The following is a 22,423-nucleotide window of genomic DNA, read 5'->3' on the forward strand; positions in this document are numbered from 1 at the left end:
ATCTACAGACAGTTCAAGTCCAGAGAAGGGCAACCAAGCTGGTGAGGAGTTTGGAGAACAAGTCCTACGAGGAGCGGCTGAGGGAGCTGGGCTTATTCAGCCTGGAGAAGAGGAGGCTCAGGCCTTATCACTCTCTACAGGTATCTTAAAGGAGGCTGTAGCGAGGTGGAGGTTGGTCTGTTCTCCCATGTGCCTGGTGACAGGAAGAGGGGGAATGGGCTTAAGTTGCGCAAGGGGAGTTTTAGGTTGGATGTTAGGAAGAACTTCTTTACTGAAAGGGTTGTGAGGCATTGGAATGGGCTGCCCAGGGAAGTGGTTGAGTCACCATCCTTGGAGGTCTTTAAAAGATGTTTAGATGTAGAGCTTAGTGATATGGTTTAGTGGAGGACTTGTTAGTGTCAGGTCAGAGGTTGGACTCAATGATCTAGAGGTCTCTTCCAACCTAGAAATTCTGTGATTCTGTGATTCTGTGATTCTGAAAGTTATGTGAGAATTCCTTATTACGTGAATTCCATGTATTTCATTCAACTGTACTACAAGACAATGTGTCTTTGTGGAGGGTTTTTTCCTTTGGTTACCTCTTCAGCATTGAACAACATGACAACTTTAACTGGTTTGAAGGCTCAAGGCTAAGGAACAAAGTGTTGAATAAAAGAAAAAGAAGTACGATTTTAATAACATCTTTATATATATATATATATGCATCGTAAAAACATTAGCTTTTGAAAATATTCATTTTTTTTTTTACTGAAAGAGAACCCACAACATTTATTTGCAGTTGAAAAATATATTTGGTAAATAGAATTGAGGTTTATGAGTGAATGTATTGCATGGGATAAAACTTTCATATTATCCCTTTTTGCTATCAATTCATCTACTAAGTCTTTTTTTTTTTTAAAAAAAAAAAAAAAAAAAAAAAAGCTTGAATATACTGACATCTAAAGTATTCAATTTGTGACTTTGTGGCAGAGCTATAAATACGTAAAATACCTATGTACCAAGGGGGAAGAGAGCAACTGTTTGCAGGAACCAAGTATTATTGCACATCTCCAATCACCCACAATGTCAACATTCATACAGTAAAATAGACGATGATAAAAAAACATACACCTGAGGGGAACACATTATCTAAGGCTAACACAAATGGCATAAATACTTCATTACAATGGAAATTGTGCACGCTACATGACAGCATAGAAAGTCAGTTGAGGCAGGCCATTTTAATTCTTACTATTTTTTTTATTTATTTTTATTATATATTTTTATATATTTTATCTTTTTATATATGTATTATATACATTGTATATATTATATTTTATATATTATTTTATTTTTTATTTTATTAATTAAAAATGATTTTTTTGTTTTAATTTATGATCACAGGTGTTTTTAATCATTTCACTACTTTAGGTTTCTCATTAGCTGTTACTAATAATTTCTTATGAAAAGCATAGTGCCCTTGTGACATTACAATTACAATATAGAGTTATTAATAATGCTAGATGACTTGAAAGCCACCCTCTCTATTGTCAAATCACAACTTGAGAAAGTCTGTTTTTCTACTATACTCAGCTTCTCATGAGGTCCTCCTCAGAGGTCACTCAGCCTCTCCATGACGTCCTTGCATTTTATGCAAAGTGTGGCTTACATAATGAATGTACACACAAACTTTTACAATGTTCTTGCAAAGAAACAGTGAATTTTGGGTGAAGATGGGATAGCAAAGAAGCAGAACATCATTCAGTAGGAGCATGACACCTATAAGGCTAAAAGGCTCATATGATGTAGGGATGTATCATTAAACTAAAAACCAGAACTGCATCAATATAACTTCTACAGGTAAAAGGCGTCCTGATGCATGTTACTAAACTGTATGTGTTCACCACTATTTTTTATTTTTTTTGCTTTTTGTTGTAAATGACACCTTCACACTAGCATAGTATGAATCTGATTATTAAATCTAAGTACCATTGTAGTAATTTGAGAAAACTGGAAGGAAGATGACTAGAATACCTAGCCTTCCTTGTCGTTACATGCCGTCCTCAGTAGCAGATGTAGTGATAATGAAAGATGGCATACTAGTATAATTTTTCCTGTCTTAAAATAATTCACTTTAATTTGACAGTTATGAAAACATTAGGACTTGAACAGTTCAATTTCAGACTAAATATTTTTGATGTTCTGAAAATTATTTCCTGTGAAAGAAGGATGAATAGAAGGAATCTACTCTCTTCAGCTTTCTATTTGCTTAGCGCAGGTGCGACCAAAGTACCAACACAGCAAACAGAAGGTATAAAATCTTGGCTTCTCTGAAGTAAAAGGCAAATCTCCCATTGACTTTAGTGGGCCATCATATTTCTAAAATTGTGTTTAAAAACACAGCTGCCAGAGTGTGAGACACCAGTTCTCTGATATGAGATGAAGGCAGATCGGATGTACGTGGTAGTCAGAGCAGAACATTGAACACTGTTGTTTCATGGAAAAGTTAATATGATGTAAAATGTAGACATTTTCCAACTAAAAACAATGGACATTTTGTTTCTTTAATTTGGCATTATTGTCTCATATTAAAAGATAAAAGGATGATGAATTACATTTTGTAAACACTAGAGCCAATCAATAATTATTTTTTGCTAATAAACTACAATGAAAATGGATTCATCCAAACCAGAAGTTGTACTTCAGAAATAAATATCTAGGAGAGTACTGTATGTTAATAACAATTATTATTCTGGCTCTTTGGATATTAGTTTCTTCTTTTGTTGCTTTTGGGTGGAAAACAATGGGAAAATATTTCTTCAACAGGTTGAAACAAGTCAGCCTGTCACCAAGTCTTCTGCCATACCTCAGGTTCAGAGATTTCCAATTTATCAATATAAATCACCTAGACTGATAAATAAAGGCAAAAGACTAAATGTTAAAACTAAATATACCATTATAAAAATTTAAAATTTTATTTTGAATGCCATTTGAATTAAGTATCATGTCAACACAGACAATCTTTGTATTTTTTCCTTCATATTTATTGCTCTCAGAGGCTTCCTCCATTTATTGCTTTTTCCATTTCAGTTAGGTAATTCTGGTGATATTGGTACTAGAAGCTACATATGGTTTTGGGCAGCTGTAAAGGGTAGACCCTCTGTAGACTGAATGCCTTTGTATGAGCTGTTGAAACATGCTTTTCAGACATATGAATGCTATAGCTGATCCATATTCTACAGTAATTACAGTCTCAAAATAAATTGGAACACGACATGTCCATTACAGTCTCAAAATAAAATGGAACATTAGTACATGACTTAAGAATCCTATGGCAGTACAAACTGCTGTGCATATCTTTGTGTAAGCCCTTTAAGACTGTCTCTGAGATTCCAATATGCAAGTAGCAAAAGATCATCTTTCAAACTCTTTTTAATTCCAAATATAATAGTTGCATGTTTTGTGGCTGATTGGAGTTACATGAGTTTGCTAACATCTCTGAGGCATAGGCAGGGGTAAGGAGATAAGAAACAATACACAAGCAAAAAATTTGCTCTTCCATACTTAGAGGAAAAAGATTCTGCTGATGAAATTCAGCTGCTCGGCTAAGAGGGTTGCTATCTCTATATTATTATTATTATTATTATTATTATTAGTAGTAGTAGTAGTAGTAGTAGTAAATCTGTGATATCCTACCCATTCTCAGCTCCAACATTTCATCATTACTGCTAGTCTAGTGCAGCACACAATGTGTGACCAAAAAAAACACATAGGCACATATTCTCTTTTCCTTACATTTAAAACTTCCTATGTTCCCTAGAGATCACCCTTGTGGAAGAGCTGGACTGAATACAGTTAAATCACAGACTATAAATAATACAAGATGCTACTATTTTTTCATTCAGAGATCAGCCTCTAAAACAAATATATCCTGTCACAATCAAGCTTATGAAGATGTGATTCTGTGATATAATTTTACAAAACCTTGAATATTATAATGAAAACAAACTAAAAAAAAAAAAAAGTTTCATTTAACATTTATAATCAATACTGCTGTCATAGCAAAAAATAAAAAAATAAAATAAAAATACCTTGTATGCCCCAGCTTACTTGCAGACCAACAGAACCTGCAATGTAAGAAAATAAAAAAGTCTGCAAAATTAGTTATTGAGTACATATATATATGCAAAATATATTTTTTAGACTTTATCTGTTTTCTGACAGTGTAAAAATACATTCATGTTTTGAAAAAAAATAAAATAAAAAACATTCACAAAGTATATATAGTAAATAATACGTTGATGTTACATGCATATTGTCAAAGTCAGCCAGTTATCCAAGATTTTTAATTTGGCAGTCAACAGCCTCTCTCTCTGGGAGTTGGTGAATGTTTTAGCAGTCTGACTGCTTTGTTTTTTGTTTTGTGATACCTTCGAAATGACTACTGTATGAAGTCAATGTCTTGAGTATTCCCTATCTTAAATGGAAAAAAAAATAATAATAATAATTTCCCAAAAAAACATAAGTGACAACAAGGTTTCATATCTATAGAGATTATTATATTTTTTCATTATTTCTTTCACCTAGACCATTCTTCCATTCTTAATTACAAACTGAAAACCTCTCCGCACTGGGTTCGGGGGGAACAGCAGGAAAACAGAAATGAAGATCTCAAAAAATAAGGAAAAAACAATTTCCCTACCACAAAAACCTCACATTCTGCTTTCATCTTTCATAAAGTGGGCTTATTGTAATGTTTCCAGATTATTATTTTTTTTCTGGATCAAATGATATGCAAGTTCATTCTATGTGTAAGAAATTAAACTTTCCAAACTTTGAGCAAATATGAAGACAAGACTAGTAAATATAGCATTCAAAACTATGTTTTCATGTCAGTACTTTTCAGAGGGCTACACTGTTTAATTTCCCCTTTCTAATTTAACAAAGACAAAGACAAATACCTGTATTATGAAAACAAAACAACTACCACCACCACCACCAAAAACAAAAATAAACAAACAAACAAACAAAAAATACACACACACACACAAAAAAAACTTTCTTGAACCTGAAATTGTAGCATCAGTGATAAAATGCTTCTCTTTACTGAAGGAAATTGAATTGCCTACAGCAAGACAAATTATGAGCTCAAATCAGTGATCGTGTATTTCCTATACAGGACATTAACCTATATGGTTATAACCCATAATCTAAATAATCTATACCATTACCATAATCTAAAACAACAAGGTACTATATTCCTTATTTATTTCCCATTAAGTAGCAATACAGAGAATGGCTAAAGCCTTTTCAAGAGTAAAATGTATAAAAACAGCAAGGAATTCACACTCATAAAACAAAGTGTATGACAACTACTTATAAGTATAAAAGTGCAAGGATCTGTCTTAGTACAATAAAATTAATATATGTGATCCTGCATTTGTACTTTCACCTCCCTGCATGAGACCAAAGGAAATATCTCCTAAAAGATATTGTGGTTTGCAGAATATACTACTGATGTGCAAAGAAAATACTAGAAATTTTGCAGGTTAACGAGTTAGACTATGGAAATAGAATCATAAAATCATAGAATATCCCTACTTGGAAGGGATCCATAAGGGTTCAAGTCCAACTCCTGGAACCACACAGGTATACCCAAATATTCAGACCATGTGACTAAGTGCACAGTCCAAATGCTTCTTTAACTCCAATAGGCTTGGTGCAGTGACTACTTCCCTGGGGAGCCTGTTCCAGTGTGAGACAACCCTCTCAGGAAGAACCTCTTCCTGATGGCTAGCCTAAACCTCCCCTGCCTCAGTATGACACCATTCCCGTGGGTCCTATCACTGGTGACTAAAGAGAATAGACTGGCGCCTTCCCCTCCGCTCCCCTTTGTAAGGAAGCTGTAGATTGAGACAAGGTCTCCCCTCAGCCTCCTCTTTTCCAGGCTGAACAGGCCAAGTGATCTCAGCTGCTCCTCATACGTAAGGGCCCCTCTGGGCCCTTCACCCTCTTTGTAGCCCTTCTCTGGTCACTCTCCAACAGTTTTATGTCCTTTTTATACTGTGGTGCTCAGAACTGCACACAGTACTTGAGGTGAGGCAACACCAGCGCAGAGTAGAGCGGGACAATCACCTCCTTTGACCAGCTAGCAATGCCAAGTAAAGAATACTATTCTCTAGAATGTTCACTGGAAAATACAAATCAAAAGTGCTTCATATTTAGTAAATGACATTATATAAATAAATAAAGATGTAGTCATTGTCTCCTTTCCAGGCAATTTCAATTTCAGTTTAACAATACCATTAGCATAATTATTAGCATGGCCAGTTTTAAGTAAGAGGACAAAAATACAAGAAGAGAATGCAAGAAATAAATCTTACCACAGTACCAGGAGTCAAAATAAAAACAGGTTTGCGGAGTTATGATTATGATATAATTATGATTTTTCAATAGACTATTTCAATGTCTTATTCCTCACCTATGAAAAGACACTTATCTGAGGCAGGACAAAGGACTACCATCAATGCAAACACAAAGATCTTGAAAGATTTACTATCCTTGCACACCTTTGTATGGTGTTGGATTGCTTTGACTAAACAGAGAGTTTCTCTGTCCTTTAGAAAACAGGACAAAAAATAAAGTGTGACTATACAAGGAGAAATGAAAAGCTCTATATAAAATCACAGAATCATTTAGGTTGGAAAATACTTTAAAGAACATCAAGGTTAGCCATCAACCTGACTTATCAGTGACCTTTACAGGTCTTCATAGATGATGCTTGTCTTAAATGCTACTTTGTGGAAAGATTTCAAGAATAAATTGTTAGTTGATATATGTTACTTTCATGTGCGCACACATACATCACAGACAATTGTGATGTACTACTCTGAATAAGTATCTGAATGCATGTAAAATGTATGCATACAGCCAAAGCCAAAAAGATTTTCAATGACTTTGGTAACAAAGTACAGTACATATCCAACAGGGAGAGAATGAACCATAAATCTCACAATGTATGTTTGTATTAGTTATGAAAGTGATTTTCTCATGCAGAACTGTACAGGAACATACTGGCAAAGAAAAAAGAAGGCTTCTGGAAAGAAAAAGCCTTAAGTAAGTGACACTTCATTGAACAGCCTGTAGGAAATCACAACTCCACAACATCTGATTCAACCCTTCAAATAAAATTAATTTAAGTACATAAATAACTTACAATGCACATATCAACATAATCAATAAGCAACAGAATCCTAATCACAATGGCCATTAAGATTTGTAGTGAAAGATAAGAATAAAGAGATAATTGCAATCAGAAAACATGCTGAGTAGAAATAAATTAAAGTGGATTTTCAATAGTGATAAAGAACAAAGATGTCATGCAAACAACATTCAAAAAAATTTGACTGTATGATATGCATCAAGGACAGGTAACTTAGGAGGAATACAGAGAAATTGTACAGTCAGGGATCAGGTTAGTCTGTGCTTGCACCCCAAAAGGCCAATTGCATCTTTGGCTGTATCAAAAGAGGAGTGGCCATCAGGGTGACAGAGGTGATTTTTCCCCTTTGCTCTGCCCTTGTGAGGCCTTTGTTAAATAAATAATGTTTTTATTTGTTAAATAAATAAATAAATAAATAAGGATAAAACAAAAAAAAAAAGTAAAAATAAAAAGTAAAAATAAAATCAAACTAACAAATAAGACTAAAAGAAATATCAGAAAATACTGCAGAACAATAGTGCCTGATCATGCACTTGGGGCACAACAACCTCATATGCAACACTACAGGCAGAGTGGCTGGAAAGTTGTTCAAAGGAAAAAGATCTGGGAGTGTTAGTTGATGCTCACCTGAACATAAGCCAGCAATGTGCCCAGGTGGCCAAGAAGGCCAACGGCATCCTGGCTTGTGTCAGGAATAGTGTAGACAGCAGGACTAGGGTGGTAATCGACCTCCTGTACTTGGCTCTGGTGAGTCTGCACCTCAAGTAATGTGGTGCTCAGGTAATGAGCTTTGGGCCCCTCACTATGAGAAGGACATCGAGGCCTTGGACTGTGTTCAGAGATGGGCTACAAAGCTGGTGAAGGGTCTGAAACACAAGTCTTATGAGGAGCGGCTGAAGGAACTAGTTTTGTTTTGTCTACAGAAGAGGAGGCTCTGGGGAGACCTTATTGCTCTCTATAACTAGAAGTTGTGGGAAGCTGGGTGTAAGCCTCTTCTCGCAGATAACTAGTGATAGGACTAGAAGGAATGACCTCAAGTTGCTCCAGGGGAGGTTCAGGTTGGAAATTAGGAGACATTTCTTTTCAGAAAGAGTTGTCAGTCATTGGAACGGGTTGCCCAGGGAGGTGGTTGTGTCATTGTTCCTGAAGGTGTTTAAAGAAAGGTTGGACCTGGTGCTTAGGTACTGGTGGTAGGGGGATGGTTGGACCAGATGACCTGGGAAGTCTTTTCCAACCTTAATGATTCTATGATGCTATGATTCTATGATTCTACATTTATTTTTATAAAATCACATAAACATCCTAAAATTGACAGTACCAATATAGCACAAAAAATATTTGGATTTTCAAAGTGATCAAGGCAACCTTGTTGATTTACACAATAGCATTTTTACCTTCAGAATCCTTGGATACTCACAAAAGTTCAGGCTAATTTTCATTTAAGCAGTACATTGGACTGGGTGGGGAATATGCATAAATCTCTCAATTTCACCTGCTATAAAAAGAAAACAATGCACCCTCATGCTGAATTCTTTCAAACATGTTTAAAGTGTATTTCATTGTTAAATGGGTGGATATCTGATTAGGAACAATATAAGTATTTTATTCAGGAAAATTATGAATGGATAAACCTAACAGTTCATCACATCAGCAATGTAATTTTAACATAGAGAAGACTTTAAACTTCATTAATCAAAAATATATTTGCAATAATTTTAGTAACTAATTAAATAGCCGCTTTTGAAACTTTTACTGCTAGATGACTCCCAAGATGTTGACTAGTGTTGTTTTATAAAGAAGATAGACTTGTTTTTGTCGGCAAGTTTGGAGAACAATAAAAATAAACTATCTAATGTTATTATTTTTTTTATATATATATATATTACTTTATATTGATCTTTATAATTACTTTATATTACTTTATGATTGATCTAAATTTTACTGTATACACAACTACATTATATATATATATACATACACACACGTATATATATATATATATATGTTCACTATTCACAAATAAGTATAAATGGCCTGTGTAATTACACTGAGTGATTTGGTTGCTAAGTATTTAGAGGCCTTCAACTCAGGGAATAAGAAAAAATGCTTTCATTTAAAAACAAAAAAGGAAACAAAAACATATTTGTTTAAGTTCTGTAGACCAAAGTACTGTTTACTAATGAAATCTATATTAAAAACAAAACAAACAAACAAACAAAAACCTGAGATGAATCATCCTTTATTTGTGCTTGATTTTGAATAACATATTGACAGTAATATCAAGTATTTTATGATAGGAATGCTATAATCCTCTAATAAAGCTGCTTACATACACAAGGAGTATTACAGGTTTACTGTACAAGATACAGTTTCTAATACATTTGCTTTTAGGTAATCTATTTCACAAGTCAGTACTGGTTTCTGTCTAAAGCACTGATAATCTTCTGCTTTGTTTTCAGCAGTAAAAGTAGTCTTACTGGTGTTTTTTCTTTCTTAGTGATCTTAATCATTAAAAAAAATTGTTATATAGGTGTTGAGTACCGTAGAAGTAAATGAGAAATTTAATGGCAAATTTAAAGAAATACATTTCTTAACAGAAAAAAATGAGAAAATAAGACAAAATCCAGTCACACCAAAGCAGAAATCCAAATAAAAAAATAAAAAAGAATAATGAATGCTTGCCCAATACCCATATTAGCTTACATACACAGCAACTTTCTGTAAAAGGAGAACCTCTACAATTACTCATCTAGGAAACAATTCTGCTAAATTTAAAAATGATATCATAGTGTTCAATGAATTTGATCGTTCAGGGCACTATAAGTCTTTGAACTGTTTATTGAATAGAGTCAAGTGCAAATTTTCAGATTTACTTACCTAAAAATTAAAATAATTGGATTCTGAAGACAATATATTTCAAAGCATAGTGAATTTTAGAACAAAAACTGGAGCTTAGAAAAGTATATAGGACAATATACTATGTACTATGATGTACAAGTGAAATTTTAATAGATGATTATCACTTTAGGACTCTTTTTTTTTTTTTTTTTTTTTTTTTGTAGTAATTCTACTAAGTATTTTGTAGAATTGCTATACACCCCTTAAAAACATGCTTTTTAAGGTTGTCGACACAGTCTAGGATATTTGAGATGATAAATTACTGTAGATTCGATTGTATTCTTCTTACATTGTTGCTTTTAAAAATGGAAATTTAATGATCACTTCTCTGTATTGTGAAATCTTACAGCATGAAATTACAATTCATTTCTTGCAGAGAGAATTGGCTGTGCATCCATATTAAATACAACAGTATAATTTGACAGATCTTAGTTGCTTATTCAGTCTGTGATAATGTAAATTATAAATCATTATGCCTTAGGATCCTGTAGCGAACAATATTGTGTATATGTCCATAAAATGAGACAGCTATTCTAGGACCTATTTATGTCATGAATATTCTTTTAAAGAGAATAAGTTTTGAAGCAAACAGCTTAACTTTCTGTGCATGCCAAACGCATTCCATTAATTTGTGTATGGTCATGACAGACAGTCAATTATTGTTTTTAAATATACGTAGCCCTTTGGACTTCTAGGGAAACTGGTTTGATACTATTATTCCTTAGTACTCCAATTGTTTGCTTGGTTAACAGCACTGTGAAAGGGCTGGAACACCTCTCCTATGAAGATAGGCTGAGGGAGTTGGAGTTGTTCAGCCTGGAGAAGAAAAGACTCTGAGGAGAACTTATTACAGCCTTCCAGTACCTAAAGTGGCCTACAGGAAAGCTGGGAATAGACTCTTTATCAGGGAGTGTAATGATAGTACAAGGTTGGTTTTAAGTAGGACAAGAAATGGCTTTAAACTTTAGATTAAATACTGTGAAGAAATTATTTACTCAGAGGGTGGTGAGGCAATGGAACAGGTTGCCCAGAGAAATTGTGAATGCCCCATCCCTGCAAGTGTTTAAGACAAGGCTGGATGGGGCTTTGAGCAAGTCCGTCTAGGGGAAGGTGTCCCTGCCCATGACAGGGGAATCCTGGTGATCTTTATCATCTCTTCAAACTCAAACCATTCTATGATTTCATGACTATGAGCAGGGAATGTCAAACCCCAGAAATTTATTCCTAGTTGCAGGGCAACATCTTTTTTACTGTGTACAGGATTCAGCAGGTAACTGCAGGACTAGGATGAATGTTTACAATAATAAAACAGCAAATTCCACGTGAAAGAAGCCAAAAAATGGTTTGGAGAAAAATCATGTTTAGAGAAAGCTTATCGTCATTATCTCAGAGGACTTGGAAGACTGCTTTCTATTGCTAGTGACAAGTTTCCAGTACACTTCTGGACTCACTAAATCTGTATTAACAATTAATGTTCAAAATGTATGTTAAAGGTAACATTAAATATTTTACCATAGGCTGCTCATACCATTTCTAGGTGCTCTTGTGTAAAATGATCTGAGTATGAATCCACAGTGCAGTACAGTAGTCAGAAAAGGAAACTGTTTCCTGGGCTGCATTAACAAGATTGCAGAGGGCAGAATAAGGAACATAATTATGCCACTTTGTTAAACAATTCAAAGAATCAAAGAATGGATAGAGTTGGATGGCATGTCTGGAGATCTAGTCTAACTCTCTGCATAGAAGATTAGCTATAACAGGTTTTTCATGACTATGTCCAGACAGTTTTGAATATTTCTAAGGATGGAAATTCCACAACCTCTCTTCCAGTTTTTGACAATCTTTGCACGAAAAAAAAAAATGTATATATATAAAAATATATTATATATATATATATGTATATATATAATGTATTGTATACATTATATATATTTATATATGTAATTTATACTTATATATTATATTATATTATTAAATATATATTATATAAATAAAATGTATACAATTTATTTGTAACATATATACATATAATATAATATATAGTATATTTAATAATATATATTTTATATATAATTAATAAATTATAATAATATAATATAATATAATATAATATAATATAATGTAATATAATGTAATATAATGTAATATAATGTAATATAATATATATATTATATGTATATTTATATAATATATGATGTGTATATATATATATTTCTTATGTTCAGATGGAATTTTAAGTTTATTATTTTTTACAGAAATGGAGTCTGGCTCCATCTTCTTCATACACTCCCATCAGGTTTTTATACATATAGATATGATCTCCCCAGTGATTTCTCTCATCCAGGCTGAATACTTCCACTCTCTCAGACTTTTAATAAAGAATAATTGAATGCATTGCATTGGAAGGGTCCCTTAAAATCACTTCCATGGGCAGGGTCATTTTTTCAATAGGTGAAAAAGGCCCAGTCGAACCTGACTTTGAACACTTCCACTGATGTTGCATCCACAGCTTCTATGGGCACTGGATCAGTGTCTCATTACAATCAATGTAGAAAAAAAAAAAAAAGAAGAAATGATTTCTTTTTATCCAGACTAAATTTACTGCTTTCTGTTTAAAATTGTTGCCCCTTGTCCTGTCACTACAGGCCCTAGTATGACCAATACTCCAGTCAATTAATTATTGATTAGAGCACAGCTGCAATATTGTACCCAGTTTTGGTCCTATAGTTCAGGTGAGACATTGAAATATCTGAGTCCAGCATCCACCAAGGTGCTTAAAGAGTTGGAGAACTTGACATCTGAAGACATATGGTTTGTTCAGACTGGAGAATAAAATGCCTTGATGTAAGACTAACTGAAATTATCTAGTACCTAGAAAGTAGTTACAGAAGAAATGAAGGTACAAAGAGCAAGTTCAGGACCTCCTGATGCAGTTTAACAACTACATGTCTATGGGGCCTGATGACATGCCTCCCAGAACCCTGAGGGAATTGGTTAATATAGTCACCAAGTCAACTCTGTCATATTTGAAAAATCATGGCAGTCAGGCAAAGACCCCAGTGACTGGAAAAAGGGAAACATCACTCAAATTTTTAAAAAGGAAAGAAAGAAAGACCCAGGAAACTACAGCCTGGTGGGCCTCACCTCTGTGCCTGGCAAGGTCATGGAACAAATTCTACTGGAGGCAAGGCTAAGGTACATGCAGGACAAAGAAGTGATCCAAGACAGCCAACATGGCTTCAGCAAGGGCAAATCACATCTGACCAATCTGGTGACCTTCTGTGGTGGAGTGACTGCATTAGTTAACAAGGGAAGATTAACTGACGTCACCTACTTGTATTTCTGTAAGGCTTTTGAAACAATCCCATAAGACATCCTAATCTCTAAATTGGAAAGATATGGATTTGAAGGGTGAATCATCCACTGGATAAGGAATTGGCTCGATGGCTACACCTAGTGAGTAGTGGTCAGTGGTTCTATGTTCAGGTGCAGGCCAGTGATGAGCAGTGTACCCCAGTCCTGTCTTGGGACTGGTGCTTTTAAATACCTTTATCAATGACATAGTGGGATTGACTACAATCTCAGCTAGTTTGCTGATGACACCAAGCTGAGTGGTGAGGTTGATACCAAAGCAGGAAGAGATGTCATTCAAAGGGACCTGGACAGGCTGGAGAATTGGGTCCTTGTAAAACTAATGAGGTTCAAAAAGTGCAAGGTGCTGCACCTGGGCCGGGGCAATTCCAAATGTGAGTACAGACTGGGAGAAGAATTCATTGAGAGCAGCCTTGTGGAGAGACACTTAGGAGTTCTGGTGGACGAAAGGCTCAGCATGAGTCAGCAGTATGCACTTGCAACCCAGAAGGCCTGGGTCCTGGGCTGCATCAAAAGAGGTGTGACCAGCAGGCTGAGGGAGGTGATGGTCCCCCTCTGCTCTTCCTTAGGGAGTACTGCATTTATGTTTGGCGCCTGCAGCAAAGGAAAGATATGGACCTATTAGAGTGAGTCCAGAGGACAGCTACAAAGATGATCAGAGGGCTGGAACACCTCACTTATGAAGAAAGGGTGAGAGAGCTGGCAATGTTCAGCCTGGAAAAGAGAAGGCTCCAAGAAGATCTCATTGTGGCCTATTGATACTGAGAAGGGTCTCATAAAAAGGAAAAGGACTCTTTACTCTGGTATATAATGATTGCACAAGGCAGAATGGTCTTAAACTAAAAAAAGGTAGATTTAGATCGGACATTATGAGGAAATTCTTCACTGTAAGGGTAATGAGGCTCTGGAACAGGTTGTTAAGAGGTGTTCCACCCAGGCTGGATGGAACCTTGGCCAACCTGATCTAGTGGGTGGCAACCCTGCTTATGGCAGGGGGGTTGGAGTCAGATGATCTTAAATGATCTTTAAGGTCTCTTCCAACCCAAGCCATTGTGTGAATCTAAGACACTTTCTTCACAAAATAGAGGAAACGAGTTAATGGAGAATAAAATAAAATAAAAATAATAATCATAATAATAATCATAATAATAATAACAATAACAATAATAATCAAACTTTATTGGAAAAGCAATTAAGTATTGGAATAGGTTGCACAGAGAAGAAAAATCCCTTCACTGGAAATTTTCACAATGTGTTTTGATAGATTGGTTTAACTTAATCTAAGGCTCTAATTTCAAGAGACAGTTGGTTTAAATGAACTCCAGATGTCTCTTCCAATCTATAGGTTTTTAGGATTCTATAATTTTATTAGAATTTTTCTTCTTAAGATTAGTCAAATGATTTATGTGACCTTAATGAGCTGGGTTTGCCATATGAGCTCAGAGAGAACAATTTCTTTCTCTGCAGGTAGCCCAACTGATATTGAATGACTTTAAATATCAGGTCTTCTACTGACAGTGTAAAGTATTTTTATTGTTATAAAGGATTCCTCATTACAAATCATATAAATAGTTGCCTGCAATTTTACAAGAAGGATGAAGAAATTGTTATAAACAGTTTTTCATTTCATGAATTTGCCTTAGGACCTTTTGAGAGGAGAATAGTTCTAGTCAACATAATTATTTATTTATTTATTTATTTTATTTTATTTTAGAAAACAGAACAAGTGGATTCAATGTATTTTTCATTTATATTACGACATTCAGATTAATGGAATCTGACTCTGTTTTCAGCACCCTGTGTGAAGGTGTATTGGCAAGGTTTTGGTAGCGGGGGGTTGGGGTACAGGAGTGGACTGTGTGAGAGGAGTCCAGAAGCTGCCCCAAGTTAGATAAGAGCCAGTTCCAGTGTCGTGGTTTCAGTTAGAACAGAGTTAATTTTCTTCCTACTAGGTGGTAGAATGCTATGTTTTGGCTTAGGATGAGAAGAGTGCTGATAACACCTCAATGTTTTAATTGTTGCAGAGCAGCGCTTATACCAAGCCAAGGACATCTCAGCCTTTTGCTCTGTCCTGCCAACAGGCAGGCTGGGGGTGCAGTAAGAGCTGGGAGGGGACAGACCCAGGACAGGTGACCCAAACTAGCCAAAGGGGTATTCCATACCATCTGACATCATGCTAAACAATATATAGGGGTGGCTAGCTGGGGGAGGGGCGCCGGACTGCTCGGGGTTAGGCTGAGCATCAGTCAGCGGGAGGTGAGCAATTGCATTGTGCATCACTTGTTTGTACACAATATTAGTGGTAGTACTATTATCATCATTGTATTATTATTATTGTTATTGTTATTATTGTTATTATTGTTATTATTGTTATTATTGTTATTATTGTTATTATTGTTGTTATTATTATTATTATTATTATTATTATTATTATTATTATTATTATTATTATTATTATTATTTTGTCTTATTAAACTGTCTTTATCTCAACTCATGGGCTTCACTTTCCATTTCTCTCCCCCGTCCCAGAGAAGGAGGAGGGAGGGTGAGCGAACGGTTGCGTGGTGTTTAGCTGCCGGCCAGGTTAAACCACGACATCCAGTCAGCTCAAAAAGGGACCTGCTGCTTGTTGAAACTGAGTCAATGAGTGATGCTGGTTGTGCTTCTGTGGGAGCAGATTTCAGAAAGGGAAAACCTGCTGCACAGTAGCTTAAAGGAAGAAATAAGAAAATATATAGAGAAAATGACTCTGCAGATACCAAGGTCAATGAAGAAGGAGGGGAAGGAGGCACTGCAGGCACCTGAGCAGAAATTTCCATGTGGTCCATGGAGAGGACCATCGCACAGCAGGCCGTCCCCTGCAGCCCATGCTGTACCATGGCAGAACAGATATCCACACTGGAGTCTGTGGAGCATGGTTGAGCAGGCGGATGTGGCCAAAAGAAAGCTTTAGCTCATGGAGAACTCATGCAGGAACAGACTTGAGGCCAGAACTGCAACTCATGGAGAGGTGTCCATGGTATAGCAGGTGGTCTGGCAGGAGCTACTGCCTGTGGGGTTCATTCCTGAAAGTTGGACTCTGTAGTACAGACCTATATTGCAGCAGTTCTTGAAGAACTGTAACCTGTGGGAAGCCCATGTTGGATCAGTTTGAGAAGGACTGCATCCCTTGGGACTGCATCCCTTGGAAAGGACTGCATCTCTTGGATGCCACCCTGGAGCAGGGGAAGAAAGTGAGGATGAAGGATTAGAAGAGACAGAGTATTATGGACTGACCAAAACACCTACTCCCTGTTTCTCTGCACTGCAGGAACCTCATTATGTTCAACAAAAGGAAATGTTAAACCCTGCCTTTTGGAAGGAATAAATGCATGCACCTGCTGTCCAGATGGCTGGAAAGCAGCTTAACGAAAAAGGCCCTGGGGGCCCTGTTCCACACCTATTAATGAGTCAACAATACACCCTTTGGAAAAAGGAGAACAACAGTGTCCTGGACTGAATTACAAAGAGCACTGTCACTAGATCAGTAGATGGAAGTTATCCTTCCTCTCTGCTTAGTCCTGGTGAGACACATCTGGGTGTTGGGTTCAATGCTGGGCTCCCCAGGAAAAGAGAACCATGAACATACTAGAGCAAATCCAGTTAAGGCACACAAATATGATGAAAGGACTGAGCTATCTGTTATGTGAGAAGAGGCGTAGAGTTGGCAGTGTTTAGCCTACAGAAGTCTAATGGGGCAACTTACTCATGTTCATAAAGATTTGATAGCGGTATTAAAAAAAATGGAGCCACTTCTAATGGTGTCCAGTGACAGGTCAAGAGGCAATGGACGGGAAGTGAAATAGAGGGGTTGAAACAGAAGAAATTTAGTTGCTGTCTTCTGAAGGGGTTGTTCATATCAGAGAAGGGAAAGCTCCAGGTAGACCTTATAGCAGACTTCCAGTACATAAAGGTGGCCTACAGGAAAGATGAGAAGGAACTGTTTGTCAAAAAAAAATGTAGTGATGGGACAAGGAGAAATGTCTTTAAGCTAAAAGAGGGTAGATTTAGATTAAGTATTCGGAAGAAATTATTTACTCAGAGGGTGGTGAGGCACTGGAACAAGTTGCCCAGAGAAATTGTGAATGCCCCATCCCTGGAGGTTGGATGGGGCTTTGAGCAAGTCGGTCTAGGGGAAGGTGTCCTTGCCCATGACAGAGGAGTTGGATCCTGGTGAACTTTATGGTCCCTTCCAACCCAAACCATTCTATGATTCTGGTTAAGTATAAGAGAGAATGTATTTATTTATTTATTTATTTATTTATTTTAATGTAATGACACCAAGCTGGACAGTGCAGTCGAAACAGTAGAGGGAAGAGATACCATCCAGAGGAACCTGGACAGGCTGGAGAAGTGGGTCCATGAGAACCTAATGAAGTTCAACAAGGCCGAGTGCAAGGTGTTGCATTTGGGCTGGTGCAATCCCAGGTATTTATATAGACTGGGAGAAGAAGAACTTGAGAGCAGCCCTGTGGAGAAGGACTTGAGGGTCCTGATAGATGAGAAGCTAGACATGAGCTGGCAGTGTGTACTTTCAGCCTGGAAGGCCAATTATATCCTACTCTGCATTAAAAAAGAGTTGACCGGCTGGAGAGGGAGGTGATTGTCCCCCTCTACTCTGCTCTTGTGAGACCCCACCTGGAATACTGCATGTGTAGGCCTGGGGCCTCCAGCACAAGAAGGATGTGGAGCTCTTGGAACAGGTCCAGAGGAGGGCCACTAGGATGATCAGAAAGCTAGAGCACCTCTTCTATGCAGAAAGGTTAAGGGAACTGGGCTTGTTTGGCTTGGAGAAGAGAAGGCTCCAGGGAGACCTCATTGTGACCTTCCATTACTTGAAGGGATAGTATAAACAGGAGGGGGAACACCTGTTTATGTAAGTTGGTAGTGATAGGACAAGGGAGAATGATTTTAAACTAGGACAAGAGAGATTTAGGTTGGAAATTAGGAGAAAGCTTTTCACTCAGAGGGTGCTAAGGCACTGGAACAGGTTGCCCAAGGAGGCTGTGGATGTCCCATTCCTGGAGGCATTCAACACCAGGCTAGATGCAGCTCTGGTCAGCCTGCTCTAGTGGTTGGCAACCCTGTCCAGAGCAGGGGCGTTGAAACCAGATGGTACTTTTCAACCCAGGCCATTATATGATATGTCCAGTGAGACCGTGAATCTTTCATCTTTGGAAACATTTGAATCTGTCTGGACACAGCCAGGAGCAATCTGCTGTAGCTGACTCTGCAAGAGGTTGGACTAGGCAATGTCCAGACATCCCAACCAACCTCAACCGCTCTATGTTTTTTCTAGGTAGCTTCATATACCCAGAGTAAATAACAAGAACAAGGCAATTATGTAGTCTTCCCCCCTGACACCTAATTAATTCTCTTTTACTAAACTGTATAATGCCCATACACACTCAGGAAACTGAAGTAAACTACATAAACACACAATTTTATTATTATTATTATTAGCATTAACATTAATGAGATTAATAATAGCAATAATAATAATAATTTTAACCAGAAACAGATGGATAACTCAGAAATTCTGTTAGATAAACATTTAATATGTTATATGTTGTTCATGTCAAAGGCGGAAACTACTTCAACTCTAATTCTGAAAATGTTGCAAAACAGATTGTACAGAAATGTTTAGCATAAGAAAAGGCATTTAAAATGTAAGGAAAATGGCAAAAAATTCATATCACCCATAGAAACAAACTATTGTTTTTTTGTCTATTCCTTCTTCCACCAGCTCCAAGCATGCAAGAACATTTCAATTACAGCCCCTGCATCCATTTATAATCTCCTATTCAATTAGTAAGAATGCAAACAAACAAGGATTCCAATTACTTCTGTTCTGCTGCAGATGTATATTTCCTGCTAACCTTCCCACGCTGCTTTATTCTATTTTTCAGTGTATTGTAACACTGCAGTATTAGCATTTCACTTTTCATCTAATAGCTACTTTGAGTGTTCTGAGTGACTAACAGTGTATTCAATGACCTTCAGATAGAAAATATATATATATTTTTTAAAACAAGATTTAATTCAATGCAACTTGTCACATCCAACTCAATTCATTTTAGCTTTTATATACTTGTAAACCTTTTGTAGTGTTAATGGCATTATCTTAGTGCATTCATTGACAATATGAGCTGTTTTATGTTTTTGTCTATCTGCTTTGAAAAAGTCCAGGTGGGATGAATGAAATTTTGGTTGGATGACAGAAAGGTTGATCCGTGAAAGGGTCATGCTGCCATCCCGAGTGAATAAATGTGCTGACAGGAACTTCATGAGGTTCAACAAGAACTGCAAGGTACTGCATCTGTGGAGGAACAACCCCAAGCACCAGTACATGCAGGGGACCACACAGCTGGAAAGCAACCTGGTAGAAAAGGACATGGAGGTGCTGGTGAACATCAAGTTGAACATGAATCAACAGTGTGTCCTAGCATCAAAGAAGGGTAATGGTTTTGGCTGCATTAGCCAAAACACTGCAAGTCACATGAAGGAGGTGATCCTTCCCATCTGTTCAGTTTGGTTAAGTCTGCACCTAAATACTGTGTGCAGTTCTGGGCTCTCTTGTACAAAAGAGAAATAAACATACTAGAAAGAGTCCTGTGAAGAGCCATTAAAAGAGTAAGGGGACTGAAGCATCTCTCCTGTGAGGAAAGGCTGAGAAAGATGGGAGTGTTCAGCCTAGAGAAAAGACGACTCTCTGCTGATGAGAAGAATCTCATCAACATATGTAAATCATGAAGGAAGTGTGCAAAGACGATATGGAACCAGGCCGTTTTCAGTGACGCTTAGTTCCAGGACAAGAGGAAATGGGCACAAACCGAAACACTTGAGGTTCCCTAAGAGTATCAGGAAACACTTTTTTACTCTGTAATGGATGGGTCATTGGAAGAGGTTGTCCAGAGAGGTTGTGGAGTCTCCCTTCTTTGAGATATTCAAAAGCGATCTGGACATGGTCAAATCAAGTGATTCTAGGTGTCCATGTTTAAACAGGCTGTTGGACCAGATGACCACCAGAGGCCCTTTCCAACCTCAACTTTTCTATAAAGTCTTTCATCAAGCAAAATGCAAAATACATTTTTGCATTTATACTTAAAGCAGTGTTAGGATTATTTAATCACTATCTAGAAAATTAGATTTTCTAACAGAAATTGCTTCTCAATAATACACCACCATCAAAGGAAATAGATAACATATAAAATAATAAATATATTAAAACTTGCATGTTTACATTGACATAGAAACAAAACCTCTGTAGTCCAAATACCGTGAGTTCAGGCCTATTCAATAATCCATTAACTCTAATGTAAATTCAAAAGTGAGCTTTCCCAGTCCTAGGATTTCTTAGGATCTCTTTCTTCTTGAAAGACAGCCTGTCCATCTGAGGATTTATTTCAACCTAATGCTATTTTTGTATGACAGGGAACCTCAAAGATTTTATCAGAGAATGAGAAATCAACCTCAGTGCCATGTAAAGTAAACACAAATGTTTGTTATTGGTATAAGATTTGTGGCAGTTATATGTATGATTACTAATAATTGTAGACATGTTGTCTAGAATAAATTAATTGGTATTCCACATTATTTTATCCCAGATTTGCTGGATTAGTCAGTTTTTTAATTAATATTAGGTTGCAATGGCAAAGCGTATGAAATAAATTGAATAGATTCAATAAAATATTTTAATCATTTAAACCTTAATTGATGTTTTTGCTTGATTTTAAAAATGTCTATAAAGACAAGAGAAAAATGGATCCATCCTGCTTATTACGTCCCAAGTAAATATGCACTTATTTGAAACCTATAAAAATAGAATGAAAACTATTTTATGCAAAGAGAGTCAGCATAGGCCAGTAAGCTACAGCAAATGACTATGGAGGCAGCACCCATGTCAGCAATCAAATTGCTGTGTGGCTATAAAATTAGTTACTTCCCATATGCCTCAGTTTTGGCTGTCAAGAAAAATAAAAAATGACAGGATGTCTTCCCTATATCATACTGAGTAGAGAACACATTATTTTTTATTATCATTATTATTTTAATTTTTGTTAAAAAAAAAAAAAGTCAGGGCCTGAGAAGATTAGACAGAAAATATAAGAAATAGGTGATATTAAGATTGCTGTGCCAGGTCCAAAAAGACATTCATGATGGGGAGCAACAGAAGATAAAAAGTAATCAAATCCACAGCAGTACAGGAGGGAACTATATATAACATGACTTCAAATATTAAAGAATTATACTAATTCTTAATTGTGGAAGCTGAGAATTACTTTCTCATACCCTCTTTGCATCTAAAACCTGGATATATGATATGAACATCCCTCAAATCTTGTAACTCCTATGCATTCCAACTCCCAACAATGACTAATCCCACAAAGCTTTTTCCTGCCAAAAGGGATGATAAGCAAACATACAATGAATTGTTTATTAATGAGAAATGCTACTGTAGACTCTGAATCCCTTTATATTCTTAGAGCTGAACTGTGATGAACTGTGATAAAAAATAATAATAATAATAAAAAAGAAAAAACAGGGCTTGGAGGTGATCAATATGTTTGTCTGAACAGAGTGGTGTGTCAGCACTGCCCCTCCACATCTCCTTGTTCAGGGAGATGAAATGTGCATGGTGCCTTCATCACCCTGGCAGTTTATTTTAATCTACCCCTACATCAGGAGGCTGCCTGCACTCCATGCTGATAACAAAGTACTACCACTTTTCAAAGTGACAGGGCACAGTGACATACCAACACTGGAACTTAAATGAAAAGCCTTTTCTAATTTAACTGCTAATCTGCTGAAGCTATGTTCACACCAAATACTCTCGTTTTCTATTAAAACTTGTATCTGGAAAAAACAACAACAACAACAACAACACAGTGTATGACATTGCCTTTTTTTGGT

This window comes from Netta rufina, assembly GCF_964035555.1.
Source record: "Netta rufina genome assembly, chromosome: Z".
In the NCBI taxonomy this organism is placed as follows: Eukaryota; Metazoa; Chordata; class Aves; order Anseriformes; family Anatidae; genus Netta; species Netta rufina.